The sequence below is a fragment of the Eucalyptus grandis genome, chromosome 7, assembly GCF_016545825.1.
Source record: "Eucalyptus grandis isolate ANBG69807.140 chromosome 7, ASM1654582v1, whole genome shotgun sequence".
Taxonomy (NCBI): domain Eukaryota; kingdom Viridiplantae; phylum Streptophyta; class Magnoliopsida; order Myrtales; family Myrtaceae; genus Eucalyptus; species Eucalyptus grandis.
Genome location: NC_052618.1, coordinates 5,422,774 through 5,441,542, shown reverse-complemented (window position 1 = coordinate 5,441,542; position 18,769 = coordinate 5,422,774). Strand labels below are relative to the sequence as shown.

General features: G+C 39.3%; 2 long non-coding RNA genes across 3 annotated transcripts; one reads left to right on the top strand and one right to left on the bottom strand.

The window, feature by feature from the left end:
- The first annotated feature begins 1,241 nt into the window (after positions 1–1,241).
- Positions 1,242–7,095, top strand: LOC120295450. Its single transcript, XR_005552856.1, has 7 exons — positions 1,242–1,316; positions 1,444–1,721; positions 2,338–2,416; positions 3,188–3,391; positions 5,018–5,911; positions 6,317–6,432; positions 6,563–7,095. It is a non-coding gene; the product is annotated as an uncharacterized LOC120295450 (long non-coding RNA).
- Positions 7,096–12,719: 5,624 nt separating this feature from the next.
- Positions 12,720–15,287, bottom strand: LOC108960830. Of its 2 annotated transcripts, XR_005552858.1 has the most exons (3): positions 13,831–15,287; positions 13,349–13,738; positions 12,720–13,209 (listed from the first exon to the last, which is right to left on the bottom strand). It is a non-coding gene; the product is annotated as an uncharacterized LOC108960830 (long non-coding RNA). The 2 variants fall into 2 exon arrangements; XR_005552857.1 differs by having other exon boundaries at positions 12,720–13,738.
- Positions 15,288–18,769: the final 3,482 nt, after the last annotated feature.

Sequence of the window (18,769 nt, the reverse complement as noted above, 5' to 3'; positions counted from 1 at the left end):
CACTGCATAGTCGTCCAGTTGTCTTGTTATAATATTATAGTAAACTAGAATCCCTTTCCTATAAGTTTGCGAACAACACAAGATGTTTCTTATATCTTAAGCATACTTCTAAGTTCATGGAACCTATATGTTTTAGTAGCATCTTGAATGCATCTTGTTACATAAGATTCCAAAGATGACTTTTTTTTGTTGACAAGATAAGATATTCCTAACAAAAGATGAATTTGGTGAGCTACAGAGATCTTGAATTTAGAGTCACTCTATCCACTTGACCAGACCAAACTCTACCTGAGACTTTAAAAGCTTGAGACTTGAGTATAGGATTCTTGAGATATAATAAACTTTAAGAAGATGGCCACCTTCCATGTGAATCACCTAAATAGGTTTACTTTTTACAACACATGATTTATTGCCGAAATTTTGTTGAATTTACTTCTCTTGTTGTAATGGCAATTTGACAGGACTTTCCCAACTTTGAGAAACTTTTATTAGTCGATAACAATATTCAGATGATACAAGACAGAAATTTTCAGAGGACATCTTTGGCAAGCCAAAAGCACTAACATTGGCATGCTTTCATGATGAAAAGGCTGCTTTTCCTCTCAAGTTCCTCCTAGAGAGGTTTCAGAATCTACAAAGCCTTGAGGTTTTCTGTAGCTCCTTTGAAGATATATTCCTGGACGAAGGACTTGTTGATAATGGTAAACATCCGGTGCTTGAAAGTTTAGAAGAACTTAAGTTAAACAAGCTACACAACCTAAAGAGTGTATGGAGATAAGGCTCTTTAGTGTTGAAAAGTCTTCAGAGCATCGAAACATTTGAGGTTTGGGATTGTCCTTGTTTGACAACAATATTTCCGACCGTGACATCCTTCAAGAATCTAACGACATTAGTGGTGAAGAATTCCTTTGGATTGGTACATCTAGTAACTGTTTCAATTGTCACAAATTTGGTGCATCTCAGTTACATGACCATAATAGGATGCAAAAGAATGAAAGAAATAGTGGCACATGATGGAGACGAAGAAGGAAAAGTGATTTCTTTTGGGAATCTTGATGAGTTGACACTTCAAAATTTGCCAAACCTAGAATGCTTCTCTTCTATCCCGAGTTGCATTTTCAGGTTTCCATCCTTATGGAGTATCGAAGTAGAAGAGTGCTCAAAGATGAAGACATTTTCTAAGGGTACGATAAGCACACCAAAACTATATGATGTGTCATTGTTCAGATACAAGGGGGAAGGGGACTGGGAGGAGGGTGATGATCTCAATACAACCATACAAAAGTTAGCAGCATAAATCAATTCACATAGAATTGGTAAGATCCAATTGACGTCATTCTCCCGTCCATTCTCTTTCTCTATTTTCTTCTTTTTGGCAGCACCGTAAGTTTTTAAAATTTTTCATTTTTTGTAACTTTTCTATTATTGAGAACGTCTGGTCAGCATCATCATCAACCCTATCCATCGATCGATCTCGCCTCCTTCTTCACTGAACAGCAGGAAGCAAAGCAGGGTTCTCCTTCTCCTTCTTGACACCATAGGCATCAAACGAAGCGTCGGGAATGCCAGGACCGAGAGAAGCGAAGCTGCTACACTTAGCGGAGCAGAGCCAAGTAGGAGAGGGAGAGGGAGATTCAACCAGATGAAGTGTTATCGTCATCGCCGTCGCTGGAGAGAAGATCATACTCTCTCTCCTCTCCGCCCTTGAACCAAGCAAACTTGTAAGTTCTTCTGATTTTGGTGTCTTATTGCGCGTGAATTAGTTTGAAGCCGGAAGTTGGTTTCGTAGAGACCTTCCTCAATCCTCCCCTTCTTCTTCTTCTTCTTCTTCTTCTTCTTCTTCTTCTTCAGCTAGGGCTCTATTCTTCAAACTAGCAATTTTATTGCCCCTAAATCCACATCTTCCGTGCTTTCCTCGCGAGCATTGGAGAGAGAAACGCGTCTGCGTAGGACAATTCTGCGTGTTTGAGCTCTCATCGATGGAGATGATATAGGGAGAGATATCTCTCAAGCATCATGAAACTTGAAAATATTCAGAGAGAATTCCATGCCTTGTCAAAAATATGAGGGAGCCACTTTTACGACTTGTTCTCAATATAGTCCGAACTGCTCATCCTCATGGGAATTTCTTGCGGTTTAACGTGTCTTTGTTTCTGCTTGCATAACTCTCTTTGTCGTTGTTCTTTTCAAATTCTAGAATAATTTTTTTTTGAAGCCCTGTTTCTTGTTCTTGATTGGTTACGAGATGCTGCAAGGATTAAATTTGTTTCCAATTTATGCTAAATCTTTTCATGGCAAGTCAAACTAATGAAGTGTGCTTAACCTGCCTCTTCACAGAACCGTCTCTCTTGCTGCTTCGCTCGCCATCCTCTTGTGATCGAATCCAGGCGCAGTTACGAGCGTTCTTCTTCTATGGGTTCGTTTTGCTCTTGACTTGGGGCACCCTCATCGTCTGCCTCTTCTTTTATCTAGAGCATAGCATGGAATTAGCTTCAGTTTTCATTCGGTTCCTTTCGAAGAGTAGTTTCTGCTGACCATATTTGAATTTGATTCTTGCCTATTTCACTTTTGCATACTGCATGTCTAGTCAATGGGAGGGAATTCCCGGTGTTCATCTTTTTTGGTGGGGGAACGGTTTTTGTGAAAAGAGAAGGGTGTGACTCCGAGCTTCTACTGTTGAAAAGGATAAAGTCGTCCTCTTAGATGTGCATCCACTACATAAGGCTTTCACGGCCTGTGGTACTTAGTATGATAAGGTTTTGGATAGTGTATACATCTAGAGTTAGGTGGTCCCATTGGTCAATTGTTCGTCCTTTTTGAAGTCGATGCAACTAGGATAGTCATGGAAGGCATGTGCTTCGTTTCATTGGCTGCGGGAGATGGGAGATGATGTCGATGCAAGTAGAATCATGTGTAGAAGATGTGGATATGCATGGTGCACTTGAAGAAAAACAACCTCGACTAGTGTTTTGGTTGGGGATGTATGCACTGAAGTAGTAAAGCTTCTTGTCTTTTTCTTGCACAGCGTCTGATATGATTGAAGAATCTGGTATGCCCTTGCACTTCTTGAATTGCACTAGATTTTGCGTGGTAAAATCGCGAGGCATGTGCAATTGACATTTGTAGAGGATTAGGGATATGAGGATGATGAAGCTGAATTTACATTTATAATTTCTTGCTATAGCAGCTAAAGCTGGATTTCTCACTGGATTCCTTGGTATAGAGTCTGTCCCTGGCCCTCAATTGCCTCAAATTGAGGCATCCTGAGCTGCTTTATTATGGTCCCATGCGTCCAATGCCTCTCACTGCTCTAAATCAGCTGACAAATTTTCCAATGGAGCATCCCTTTTTCATGGTGATGAGGAGGCCCTCTTATGTTAAGTATGGCTTGGTATGATCTCACGCTTATTGACTCAGAGTGGCAATGTCTGAAAATCAAATACATCAATGCTGTTTAGATCTTTGTTTATACTCTAGTGTATTTCCAAGTTTACTTCATTGTGTGGTATATTGCATGATATGTTATTTTCCTTGAAGTGTCCATGGGTGTATGCTTAAAACCGGGTATAAATATCTTAACACTGGAGTAATTGAAGTAGGGAAAAAGATGAAAGGACAGTTATTGGGATATAGCTGGTGGTTGAAGGTTCGAAAAGATAACAATCATCTTCTTCTTATCTTTTTTTGGATAGATGCTGTTGGAAAAGTAATTGCTGATGCGTCTTAAGAATAGAATCCAAGTTCTCTAATATGGAGAAATTGGACAATGTTATTCAATGCTGTAAATTTGAATATATATGTAAATCACACCAGGAGACTAATTGATATGGTCAAGCAAATTGCAAAGAATGTTGCTGCCTCCATAAATAAAGAGAAAGACCTAATAGATAAAGGGGTGGCTTGGTATGATTCTGAAATTTCATTGTAGATCTAATGACTGATAATTTTGTTTTCAAATGGAAGATACTGTTGTATTTTGTTATATTAATCAGATTTGGGGGAAAAAAGATGATTTTACTTTGTCAAATTGAACCGATAGTTTGATAAAACCTTATTTGAGCTGTGCTTGAAAGAATCAAACAGCTTAAGTTTAAATTATCAATTCTATCCATGTTCCAGTTATCAATTTATTTGCTTTTTCCCCTGTGATTGTGATTGTGTGGCTGAAATTGATATTTTTTAAATATATTTAGGACCTGGAAGGCTTCTTCTAAATGTGTACCCTATTGCATTCTGGAAGCATAGATTTGACCTTGACTTTGGATTAATGGCTTTCGTTATATGGTTTACTGTCGATTAAACTCTTGAAACTAGCAAGTAATGCCTAAAACTCACGTTGTGTATAATTTGATTCCCTCATTAGGGCATGCTTATGTCTTGGTCTGTTCTTCACCATATGTTGGTTTTTCAACCATGTAGATGGGCAGTCTACTCCTGTTCAATTCATCAAGCAACATATTCAGGAAATTAAGCAAATTGTGACTCTCAGGTATTCAGATAGGTCATGGATGGTGAAGGCAAGGAGTTGTAGATTAGATTTTTTTTTTTTTTTTTGGGGGGGGGGGGTTGGGGGCATTCTTTTTCACTACTTGGCCCACATTTGCAAGAGAAAGTTATCTACATGTAGAAACCCATTGATAGGGATGATTTTGTGTTCAGAGTCTACATATTCACTAGTGCTGGTTAGGACTTGATTTACATTGATCGAGATGAACTCTGGAATTGTCACTTTTGCTGGTCCAGAATGAATTTAGTATTCCAAAAAATAACTCCTTTATATAGTCTTGAGGAATCAGGAATCAATGAAGTGTACTTCTATGCCGATTGGGTTTTATGAGGTTGATCATAATCTAGATGCACACTCATTAATGCCACATTCCAAATCTGAATGAACCGAAAAGTATGTGCTTCAAGATGTCCTTTTTGGTTTATGCATTCTTGTTATGTTGTTCTTCGTTTTGAATTTGAAATCAGGTCTCATAGGCTTATTAAGATTGTGGGTTTTATTTTTCCACAGGGAATACCAAAAAGGTTCGAGAGGATGCTTTTGAGACAATGGTGCAATTATTTGGCCTGTGGAATTGGAAAAATGTGATGAGATGGTTTGGCTAGCAAAGGATTGGAATGAATTTGCAGAGCACTACTGTGGGGGCCAATTTTTGGTCTTCTAATCTGGAGGGGACTCCATTTTCCATGTCACTGTAATTGATGAAAGGATGATCGAGATAGAATATCCATCAATCAATGTCAATGTGAGGAACCGAGCCTCAGCAATTGTGGAATTGTCTTGCTGAAAGTGGAAGATGCCTTTGCTTGCTGTGATGTTTCAGTCGAGCTTGAAGTCTAGGGGGATGAATTGCATTCAGCCAAGTGTCCTCAGTGTTGCATGGAAATGGAATTTGATCAGGTTTGCAAAGTTCATGGCGATTCCTATGCACATTCATCAGCAGAGTTTGCGGAGGGACAAAAGTTTGAACTGCTCATCACAAGATTTTCCAGGGTGTGAATCTTAATATATTAGCTAATTCTCCCCTTGTGTGTGTTGTTCTTGTGTTTGATTCGAATACCGTACAGGAACTGTCCATGTCATTAGGCTAAGAGAAACTGCATTAGAGTTAATGCTAAGAGAAACTGTGTTAGAGCTAATTCATTCTCTTAGTGTTTCTTTGTCTCTAGATCTCCCGTGTGAGCATATGTATGTGTTAGGACTAAATGTGCCGGGGATTGCCATGATGTTTCGGTTGAGCTTGAAGTCTTGGGGATGAATTGCATTCAGCCAAGTGTCCCCAGCTTTGTATGGCAATGGAATTTGATCAGGTTTGCAAAGATCATGGCAGTTCCCATGCACATTCGTTAGCAAAAAGTATGGGGAGGGACAGAAGTTCAAACTGCTCATCATGAGATTTTCCGGGTGTGAATCTTAATATATTAGCAGATTCTCCCCATGACTGTATTGTTCTTGTGTTTGATTCGAATTTTATGCAGGAACTCTCCACATCGTTAGGCTAAGAGAAACTGTGTTAGAGCTAATTCACTGTTGTAGTGTTTCTCTGTCTATAGTTCTCCCGTGTGTGAATATGCTTGTGTTGGAGGATCTCATAAATAATGGAAACAAACCGAGCTGGTCATATCAGATTTGATTGTGCTGAGAATCGTATTGGTGTGCATATAGGCCTTAGGAAGCTAGACCATTAGTAAGACTCAGATCAATTGATTTTAGGGTTGCTATGTCGGCAGATGTGAGTTTTACATAACAGGAATAGAATACGCCTAAAATGCAAAAGCTTTCTTCTTGTTCTGTTTGCGACTGCCACAGGTAAGCTGAAAAAGCGGGGCTTGTGCAGAGCTCTCAAACCGGGCAGCAAATTTACACTCGATTATCCTTTCTCTGAAATTGCAGTGAGGTTAATACATCTAAAGAAAAACAATGTGGTAAGATCCTCATGATAATGACAACTCTTGGATTTAAATCACATAAAGCAACCTCATACTGTCTTCCTCATAAATCATTGGTTGTTTTCTTCATTGTGATGACAAAATTGCGAAATGTCTACTTGAGCAGAGAGTTCCTGGTTCATTCCCAAAGACACATTAAGAAAAGCCCGCAGACCGTGGCTCTCATATTTCAAGACAAATCATGGCCATTGAAGCTCATCAGCCACGAACATCATGGAAAGTCATCTGCCTGTTGGGCTGCATTCACGAGACTTCTCTGAAGGTGGAAGACGCATGTGTTCGAGCTTTATTGAAAGGGACGATGTTGTGTTCAGAGTATCCATCTTTGGAACCACTGATAAGACTTGAGTGTATAATAATACTATGCAATACGATGCAGCAAAGGAAGCATTGCTTTTAGTTCACTTTTGGTGAGAATCGAACATACAGAATTGCTAGGCTGAATTCTGCTTCTGCTTCGGCAAAATAGATAAAAGCATGAGTTTTGTTCCAATGGATGGAATGGTCTTGAACGTGCTTCTATAAGATTTCAGGTGGCTCAACCTGACCATTAGAATTGTAAATGGTAGTAACATCGAATACACTTCCCTTGTGCCATACAACAAGTCTGAATTTCAAGGCGCAACCATGATTTTACAAGCTCCGGTGAACTTACATCAGGTTCTTTTCATCGTCTCTTTTTTGATTTCTTGAAGATTTCGTGATCAGTCTTTTCGCATGTGGGCGCAAATTGAAGTTTGTCAGTTTCTTCACATGTGAAGGGCTTTGGGATTTTTTATTTTTTTTTTTTTCATATTAATTAAATGTTGATATGCATGACAAAGCAAATATGCTGGCGTCTTTGCGTTGCTGCGGCACAACTCTTCCGCATGCTGTCTCTCGACAGACACAGCGTCCGAGCCTCCAGCAGTGGCTTTTCGCCTTAGAATCGGCAACATCCCGGCGCTCTCAGAACTCACTCTCGCCACCGGATAAAGCTCGCCGATTCTCTCTCTCTCTTCCTTGCAAGAACTCGATACCTCCTCCAAAGCACAACCGACGGCAATGGAAATTTGGGAGACAGCAAGAGGATGGGAGAAAACAAAAGCGAAACGTCCCAGAGATGGAACGTTCCGGTAATTGTGACTGTTGATCAAGGAAATTCCATGGTCAAGTTCCGCTGTCGTGGTTGCACGGCGGCTGGCATCTTCGAACCGGTAGCGACGCTGTTTGTGCTTCTGGTCGGTGCTGGAAGTAACAATCGTCAGAGAACTCAGTCTCGATGAATCGCTGGTGGGTGCTCCGTTGGCGGTTGGACTCTCTCTCTCTAGATTTTGTCCGACCAGATTTTTTTTGCATCTTCTCTCTCTCTCTCTCTCGCTGGCTCTGGATTCCCCTGATTCATCTCCACCAATTCAGATCATGCCCACGGTGAAGCACACCATCAGATTCCATATTCGAGTCGTGGCCACTCTGATTCGAGTCGTCGCTTTTCCTGTCCTTACCCATGTCTGTCGCCGGGCCATCTCAAGCTCACGTGGCCATCGCCGCCGAACCATCATCAGGGCCGTTTCATGTCCGATTTAACTTCCAAGTCAAATTCCGATTCACTCCAAAATACGTTCTGTTGACTCTTGCTTCGTTCTGTTCCGCTCCCACTTCATCGCCGTCTTTCAATTCCATCGTTTCGCCCATCTACGCCGCGCGCAAAGGGGATGCTGAGTGGTGTGTTCACTGTTTACAAGAGTTTTATCCGATTGCCAAGGCTGAGGTTGGATGGATGATCATCTGGATACGATCCACCGATTCGAAGGATGAGATTCTTCGGGTTTCGCTCTCGGCTCCCCCGCCGGTCCGGCCTCGCTTCATCGACCGCGGCAGCCGAGGCCAATCTGGGTCGTCATCATCATCCGAGACGATATGCCAAGCGTGAAGATTGGCGGCGGTGAGCACGAAGAGAAAACGACGAAGAACAAAAAGGAGCGAAGCAGCGGATGGAGATGATTTGGATTTTGCGTGGGGATTGTGGGGAAAACGGGACAAACGAGGTGAAGCCGATGGTGGTTCTTTGGATGAGAAGGAAATAAAGTGTTGAAAAAAAAAAAAAAAAGGAAAAAAAAGAAAAAAAAAAGAGACGAAGGGAAAATATAGAGTGCCCACGAGAAATCGGTCAAAAGGAAGACTTGCAGAAGAGATGTAATTCGTCATTCCATCGAGCACCTTCCTTGCAAACTCGATCCCTCCTCCACAGTGCAACCGACGGCAATGGATCTTTGGAAGACGGCAAGAGAGAATTGGAGAAAAACGAATGGAAACAGATATCAACAGACGAAGTCAAAACATGTCGAAATTAATTCTAGAATCGAATCAAAGATGAAATGACCTGGTGATAAGTACGACCGTCGATCTGACATATATCATGATCGCCCGAATGTTAGCGAGGAACCGGCTGTCCATGGATATTTCTTATGGTGCGATCTTCGTTCCTCCGTCTGTTGTTACAGAATCGTTTCACTTTCTCTGTCTCTCTAAGCGCAATTCAACGAACACCTTCTGCTCAGAGGACGCAGCACATTCAATGACCAGGAAACTCCGTGTGTCAAGTTCTTCGCCATGCATCGTTTTCTCTATGTCCATCTTCATTCTTCACCAAGTCTTCCTCCATCAGGGTCGTTTCCTATCCGATTGAACTTCCGAGCCCAGTTTCGATTCATTCCAGAATACGTTTTGTCGATTCTTGCTTCGTTCTATTCTCTCCCACTTCATCGCCGCCTTTCGGATTCCAAATGCCGTCGCTCGCGTCCTTCGTTTCGCCCGTCTACGCCGCGCACAAAGGGGATGTCGGGCTGGTGTATAGGATCCACTGATTTGAAGGATGAGATTCTTCGGGTTCACTATCGGCCCTCCTGCCGGTCCGAGAAGCCCGTTGAAAGGAAGACTTGCACAAAAGATGGAATTCCTTGAGAGGAAGATTCATCCCACAACTCAGCCATCATTTTCATTTTCTTTTCCTTAGAAAAAGGCATCAAAAACTCCAAACGACGCCATTGCCGCGTCTCTTCGCTTCACATACCTTTGTCGGATCTCTCCCTCCATCTCGATGCACTCCCCCGCTCAGTGAATTCCGAGTCGCTCCACCATCACCCTCACTGTCTACTACTGCCTTGAAACCAAGTTGCACTCACCTGTTTCCAGTGCGAGCCTCGTGATTGATTCCGTCCCTCGCCATCTTTAGAAACTTTCGGTGATAATTTTTTTTTTCCTTCTTCCGGTTTAAATCGCGTTTTCGTATTGTGGATTCTTACGTGTTTTGACAGAGGCTTCAATCTGGTGGCCTCGAGCAATGTTTAATGCTCTTGTCATTTTGCTCATCAATGGAGTTCATGTCAGATCTTTTTTTTTCCTTTTTTCCTTGTTTCCAATCGTGAATCCGAGACCACTTGGAAACGAGCGAAGATTGAACTGAAAATGTCGTGAGAAATCGCCACAGCGAGCAAGAGTTGTGCAGAGTTAAGCTCGGTCAAACAATGGTTCCGTTTTCCTCTGTTTTTTGGCATCCTATCCTATAGTTACTTTTGGATTTAGTTGTGGTGCAAGGGTGACTTACTAGCCATTCCTGATCAGTCCTTCGGTTAATGCTTTTCTCTAAATCTCGACTTGAGGAAACCTCGGAACATAAGTTTTTGCATTTCCTCAAATAATTTCAGTAGTTTGTCTCAATATTTTCCGTGCTAAGCTAGCTTCACATTCTATATGGAATCCATCTACAATGTAATAATCTCTTCTACTATATGTGAGAATACCCTAGAGTTGCGTAATGCGGTCGATGGTATGAAAAGTGCTAGGTATAAACAATTGGTCTACCAACTTGGCATGCAAATGAGATTTTTCCCATCATGTAGTCTTTTTGTACAATCAAGTTACTAAACTTTGATTTCAATTGCCTAATGCACTAACATTATTTTTCCCCTATCCAATCAATGCATTATGAAGACTTTTCGAACAATTTTTCTACGCATTATTGATGTGGTGTCTTACATATCTGATTGGAGATGCCATTACGATGACACGATGCCATATGGGTCTCCATTAAAAAAAAAGCCAAAAACAAAAAGTTTAAAAAAAGAGAGGGTTACGTGGCCCTTGTGTTACGAGGGGAGGTTCTCAAGGCGTAACCCGATCAGGAGGAAGCTAAAGTGATCATAAGTATCTAAATCCTTTTTATCCCCATCGCATTTTCTAAAGATTTCTTTAACTGAGTCCATAATGACTATTTTCATTTCAATTTGCCCTGCAAATTGATGAAGGTCAATAAGCGATTTTAGAGTCATGAAAAATCTAGTTGCCATAAGCAAGCCAAACCAACACAATGGTAATTTCGTCACATATTTTTACCGACACAATGGTAATTTCATCACATATTTTTACGCTCAAGGGCATTGGTTTATTTACTAAAATAATCATTACTTATTGAAGTTTGCCCCCACTAAGAAAAATCTCTAGATGCATCCATGGATCAACCATAATTTGGTCGGGTTTCGATTAGTTAAAAGTTCTGAAGTTCATTCCGCAATTGAAATGAGAATTTAATGATTGATTGCAAAAATGCGCTATATAATTCAGTCATCACAATTGATTTACCCTAAATAAGTAGGTCTTATATTTTGAAGGTCAGTCTTAGTGCGTTTAATATTGTTCTTTAAGTAAGTAATAGTAATATTTGTGTTCTTTTGGATATATAACGCAATTCCAACACAAGTCCACACTTTAACTTCTGGCCTAGCCTCATCCGATCATACTTTCGCAAACTTCCCATCAATCAATCTCCTTTTCCTCTTCAACCGAGAAGCCATTCGTAGCCACAATCACCGCCTTCTCCCCATCTTCAGTTGAATGAAAACCTGCTGAATGAGCGTTATGCGATCTTTTGCGGCCATTTTGGCTCAGTCTTTGAAAGTTGAGATGAAAACTTTTGGGGAATAAATATCTGAAATCATTTGATATAGGACTACACACTCTGCTTCTGCTTTGGAATCGTAGGTAAGTGTTAGTTTTTGAATTTGTATGTCAGAGAGATGAGCTAGTCACGTATCCATCTTCAACTGTTGAAGTTTCTGCTGTAGGCAAAGGTGAAATCAAGACTTGATTACGTGCAAGTGTTCTGCCTGGGTTTTCTCATGTGAAATCTAGGGAAACCAAACAACCTCTAAGCTGTGATTTCTCCTATTATAGGTCTAGGAGAAAATAGAAGAAATGATAGCGTAAATATATATTTTTTTTCCTTTTGGGCGTTCCGAGAAATTACTTGGAAGAGCTCTATCTTTTGACCGGTGGTAAAAATCTGCCGTTTTAACCTGTGCGCAATCCCAGATTTTTAACTAGTGCCAATATACAGGATGTGGTGGCTTCTCAAAAAGGTGTTGTAGCACTTCTTTGTGTTCTCATTTTGACATCTATCAAGCTAAAGTAGAATGTGATGAATGGATATTCACTAGCGTATCTACAGTTTTCTTTTTCTTTCTATAACATTTCAAACTCATTCGTTTATGATTGTTTTCTGCAATTATGTTTGTCTCCCAGTTTCTGATTAATGTCTCTTTTTATTTTAAATGGACTGCTGTGAACGGACTCTTTTTGTTTTCTCTTCCTATTTTGGCTGGATCGAAAAGTCTTCTACTGTGTTGATACAGCTGCAGTGTCGCATGCTCCAATATTTTCGGACTTGCTGAACAGTAGTTCTTCAATTTATAGCGTCACCTCACTTCTTGCATTGTATCAAATTAGGTGCTTTGATGGTGGGTATCTACTATTCATAACCATCAATTTAGTAAACATCAATTTTGTCGCAAGATGCGTACTATGTATGCTAGTGCTTCATTCTCTCTTTCTTTGGTTCTTGTAGGTATGGGTGGCTGCTACTATTGGTGCCTTTTACTTTGCATAAACAAAAGGGATACACGCTTACTTACTTCGATTAGCTCCCACCTGAAGTATCCTTCTCCCTCCACACTCCCACCCCGCTCTTTGCTTATCTTCCTATTTTATCAGTTTCTCAATTAAGAGTATTTGAAATTGAGCAAGAATAGACTTGTGGTGACTCTTGATGGTGATATTTTGTCTAATCCATGTCGTACCACATCATTAGTACGCTTAGTACTTCTTCATGAAGCAACCGAAAACAGCATATAAAAGGGACATCCTAATTAAAGAAGGAACCACAAGGGCACTTCAAGGCCAGTATCGCTAGTGCCTGCACAGTAGAAGGAAGAGAACTATAGAAGGTATATCTAGGAAATGTTCCAATATTCAATGAGGTAAACCCAACATAGCTAAGAAGTTCACCCAGACTGCAAACCTAGAACATCTGAAAAGCAATGAATGATATACATAATCCAGCCTCTGTAGTATGTAGCGTTCAGCAGGAAAGCTATGTCTAGAAATGAGAAGCCCGTAGAAAACTACTTTAATGAACATGCCTCAGATGGACAGCAAAGCTGAATGATTGCTTAGTTGAGCAGAACATGCCTATGTGATTTAATAACTTGCACAATACCATGTTAGGAGGGTAAAGAACCCATGCATGCACAGAAGTTATATGCCCTATACACTTAAAACATTTAGTGGACCGGTGAACCTCCCGTTTGTCATGATTCTGATCTTTTTTTTAATATGATCTGCGTGTGGAATGAGCTACGAAACAATTCTCGTTCAATTGATCTTACTGGAGAATTATCCGATACTTCGGTTTGGCAGCAATCTTGATGCAAAATCCTGCTGCAATATCATCACCATTTAAAAGAAAGGAAAATGATATAAATATAATGGATTGAATCTAGCATCAATCGAAAGTCAATCAACAAATGTCCAATTCCACGACCTCAATTTCACCTCAGAAGCAGCTAAGAAAACTTACGGGAAGAGGAGGGAGGAGCTGTGCGGTGAAAAGAGGAGGAACAGCTCGCTGTAGGGACTACAGTGGCATTGCCGTGGTGGTACTCAATCCTCAGGTACATTGGAGGTTGCACTTCCACCTTGTTCTTTGCTTCATTTTTCTTTCAATTTATATCAGTTTCTCAAGTAAGAGTATTTGACACTGAGCAAGAACAGACCTGTGAGCATGAACAAAATGATAGCCCATGGGGTGGTCACTCTTGCTGGTGATATTTGTATAATCCACGTCATACCTACATTGTTAGTACACTCAGTACTTCCTCATGAAGCAGTCAAAAAGCTACATATGAAAGAGACTTCCTTAAAATATAAAAGAAACCACAAGGGCACTTCGAGGCCGGTATCATTATGCCTGCAAAGCAGAAGGAAGAGAATTATGGAGGATATATCTAGGAAATGCTGCAATATTTGATGAGGTAAACCCAACGTGGCTAAGAAGCTCACCCAAACTGCAAACCTAGAAAATCTGAGAAGCCATGGAGGATACATAACCAAGCCTCCGTAATATGTAGCGTTCAGCAGGAAAGCTACGCCTAGAAATGAGAGAATTTGCTTTGAGGATTGGAAGCACATAGAAAAGTGCTTTTCCAGACGTGCCTCGGATGGACATCAAGTTGAATGATTAGCTTAGTTGAACACCCCTATGTGATTTGATTCCAATCAAACTGGTCAAAACACATTAATAACTTCCCCAATGCAATGTTAGGAGGGTAAAGAACTCATGCATGCACAGGAGATAGATGTTCAATGCATACATTTAAAACATTTAGTGGACCTTGTGAACCACCCCATTTGTCATGATTTTGATCTGACTACATCAGCAATCGAACACACATTAACATATAAGTAAACAGGATTACATGATACAACCTCTTGGTTGAAGTGATTCATGCAGAACCAAAACATACCCTCCAAGTTCTCAGTCTGTTCCTGTTTGTAATGCCTAGCATGGCAATCATGAAAATGGTGACTACATTCCCACCAAACACCACAATTGCGGACACCGTTAAGGAGAAGCCAATCCAAGAATAGTGAAACTGCCATACTACTCCATTTGAACCAGAAAAGACAAGGTATCAAATTTAAAGGATATATATTACTAAAGCAATCGAAAAATCTATTTCCATCCTACACTTGAAAAGCCACAAACGGAGCTGCTCAATCAAAATCCCCTAAAACAACAGATGCTCCATTAACTAGTTAACGAACGAATGAAACTACTTAAACATTAATCATCATATTACTTACTTCCATAGAGAATGGGCCATAGGGACGAGAGAGAAGTGTGCAGTGAAAGCTTGTTTAAGTGGAGTCCTGTGATCATTATTTTTCTCTATAGTTGTAGTGGAACTTAGCACTTGTGGATATATATTAAAACCAGTCAGTGTAAGAGACAGCCCAATGATCGCCGAGTTGAAATAAAAGGCCTTAACCAAAAATTTGAAAGGTGAGAGCATCACGTGATCCGTTCTAAATTTAGCATCAAAAGTCATTGCATCGACACATATCTAAAGATACAGAAATTACATGCCGAGAAAAGATTCATTGATGAAAATATGTAGATAGAAGCCCCGATCAAGACAATGGCAAAAGATCAGAAACACCACAAGCGCAAGGCGAAAGTGATTTGTCAAAACCACTATGGTTTGCGAGTAAAGCGATCGGAATGAGCAACAGAACAATTCTCATTCAACCGATCTTACCGGAAGAGCTTTCCGATACTCCGATTTGGCAGTGTACCCCAATGCGGAAACCCCCTGCAATGTCATCACCAATTAAAAGATGCAAAGGAAAAAAATGATATCAATATAACGGACTGAATCTAGCCATCATCGAAATTCAATCAAAAAACGTCAAATTCCAAGATCTCAATTTCGCCTCAGAAGCAACTAAAAAAAAAAAAAAAAAAACCTACGGGAAGGGGAAGGGGCAGGAGCCGCATGGTGTAAAAAGGAGGAACGGCCCACCGTAGGGACTACGGCGGTGATGCCGTGGTGGCTCTCAATCCTCGAATACATCGGAGATCGGATATCCCAACGACGGTGATGGCTTGGTGTGAGACGGAGGAGAGGAAGAAATGGAGGAGTTTCCAAGAAGTGCAACAGAAGGGACCGGAAAACATGAAATTGAAAAGGAAAAAAGTAATCCTGATTCATTTGGGAATTTTTTTAAAATTTTTTTACCCAATAACAAAATTTCCTCAATTTAAATAGCTAGAAAATGCCGATTGTAGTGAACATTTGTCCGGTTGACGAGTTTAAATTCTTATTTAAAATGAAATCCATTTTAAACTCATTTTTAGAAAAAAAAAAAAAGATTATCTCATTTTAGATTTTTATTTGAAATTTTTCTTAAATTATGTAATGGCTATTTTAGCGATAAATGAGTCCTCAAACATGAAAATGAAAAGGGTGAGGGGGTTCTGGTGGTGGTCCCCAATATGCTGATGTTAGGAAGCTTGACAATATAAAATGCAGGAGCTGGACTTCAAAGATTTTCATAAAGGTTTGTTGGAAATTTATTTTGAATTTTTTTTATAAAAAATTATTCATCTTATTGTCTATCAACATGCGGTGAAAATCTTTACCTCGGAAATAAAAAAATATATTCTTGTCTATATGCGGTGAAAATCTCCGTACTTTTCTTTTTCTTGATTTTAAGCTTCCCTGGCAATGGAGGAGCCGGTTTGCACAAAGACTCGTGGACCTCGACTTGGAAAAGCTTTTGGACTATTATCAAAGAAAAAATTGTTGGATGATGATTATTGACCTTTCATTATTTCCATTTTGAAGAGTTTTGATATTCTATATGCTTATTTATCCTATATTCTTCTTCTTTACAAACGAAATTGTCAGCATGAAATGACGATTCATTACAAAAGATATTTACCTGTAATAATTCTTTCTTTCAATCAAAATGAGAACTAATAAGATCCATCCATGTGATCTCAAATCCAACAAGATTCCTTTTTTTTTGGGCACATCATCTCCATCAAAATTGATGAGATTTTATTACTCATTGTTAAGCTGCAAAGGTGGTAATTTAACATGTGTACAACGGAGAGATTATTGTTTACTAATTTATTCATGTAATCTCCCACATTTAAGTTTATTAACCAAATCCGTCCATTACGAAATATGCATGTTGGACTAGGTTGGGCTTTTTGAGGAGAACTTATTTCCGTAAATCTCTCCATTTGACATCAAACCTAGTGAAAAGGCTTAGAAAGATAGATTGAGCATCCATGCCTATAATCAAATCCAGTGAACACGAATCTAGCAACCTAATGGGTCCATCCATTATTTGTGTAAAGTTAAGACATTGTAAGGAGAGGCCCTGAGTTATATATTGAAAAAGTATCAACGTCAAGAATGTGAAAAATCTTCGAAGCTCGAAGCTCATTTCATTATAGTTCAAAGTATCGAAACTCCATACAACTATGGAAATTTATTATAGGAAAAAAAATACTCGGCATTTCTATTGGGCTTCAACTTGTCTGACAAAGCCCAGGCTGTCGGAGGGCCCGAATATATACCAAGCCTATTTTTCTGCCCAAGGCGTAGTTTCGCATCTCGGTCCCAGCCCAAGCACGAAACTGATCCATACGGTCTAGCCCTCAACATAAGGTAAGTTGAGGTCGTTCCTAAAGCATGCTCGTTTGCGGGCGTGAATTGACAATGCAATCCGAAGGAGAAATTGGTCCAAAAGCGAGACTTGCCCTACTTGATAAGCAAGCTTCGCACCCCCTATAATTACATAAGTATCGTTGCAGAGGAATGGTGCCTTAACTTTAACACATTTTGGCTCTCTTTCTCATTTCACACCCCTATAAATACACTTATTCTTTTCAATAAAAAAAAAAAGATTATACTTACTTAACCTCTCTATCTTGCAATTATTGCATATTAGTATTATGATCACTTCATGTTAACATTGTCATTTTCTTTTTCTTTTTTTTAAAGATTCAAATTGCAAAACACACTTACTCTTTACTATAATAAATTAAGCTTCCTAAACCCCACGATTGTTATAGTTGATTGGGGTGTCGGGGATCTCCGATTTGAGAATCAGAGGTTGCTTGTTTGAATCACAAATACTGTATGCAAGTTATTCTGAGTTATAGCCACTTATACAGGTCATAGCTTTAAGCTCAACCTATTCAACTTGTAGTATTTTTGTAATGGGCTTTAAGTAGAAGAGTCTCCCTGCCCACGCCCATAGATTATTAAAAAAATAAAAATAAAAACATACTCTAGGAGAATACTAATATAATATAGCAATTTTTTATACTCTCTTCTTCCTCATAAACTAGGTAATCATTATGCAAAAGGACCTTATCAACTTGGTTACAAGGAGAACGTCCCTTGGGAATTGATAATGCAATCCGAAGGAGAAATTGGTCCAAAAGCGAGACTTGCCCTACTCGATAAGCAAGCTTCGCACCCCCTATAATTACATAAGTATCGTTGCAGAGGAATGGCGCCTTAACTTTAACACATTTTGGCTCTCTTTCTCATTTCACGCCCCTATAACATACACTCATTCTTTTCAAAAAAAAGATTATACTTACTTAACCTCTCTATCTTGCAATTATTGCATATTGGTATTATGATCACTTCATGTTAACATTGTCATTTTCATTTTCTTTTTTTAAAAAAGATTCAAATTGCAAAATACACTTACTCTTTACTATAATAAATTAAGCTTCCTAAACCCCACGATTGTTATAGTTGATTGGGGTGTCGGGGATCTCCGATTTGAGAATCAGAGATTGCTCGTTTGAATCACAAATACCGTATGCAAGTTATTCTGAGTTATAGCCATCTATACAGGTCATAGCTTTAAGCTCAACCTATTCAACTTGTAGTATATTTGTAATGGGCTTTAAATAGAAGAGTCTCCCGCCCGTGCCTATAGATTATTAAAAAAATAAAAATAAAAACATACTCTAGGAGAATACTAATATAATATAGCAATTTTTTATACTTCTCTTCTTCCTCATAAACTAGGTAATCATTATGCAAAAGGACCTTATCAACTTGGTTACAAGGAGAACACACACACACACTTATTTATTTTCATATATATAATTATACTTATTTATTTTCATATATATACTTATTTATTTTCGATTAGATATTAGTCATCACCTTTTGAATAGGCATATTAAATATATGAATTTATGAGCAATTTGACATGGTATTCCAATAATTGAGGTTGGCAAGAAAATTAAGCAACTTCAAGTATACCTTTTGAACTGAGCCTTTTTTTTTTTTTTTTTTTCACTTATAGCGATCATTATGAGAGCTTCTGTCAATAGATCCATGAAGATTTGAAAGATAATACATGGAAAGTCAAGACTTATTTTCAATTAATGGTCAAC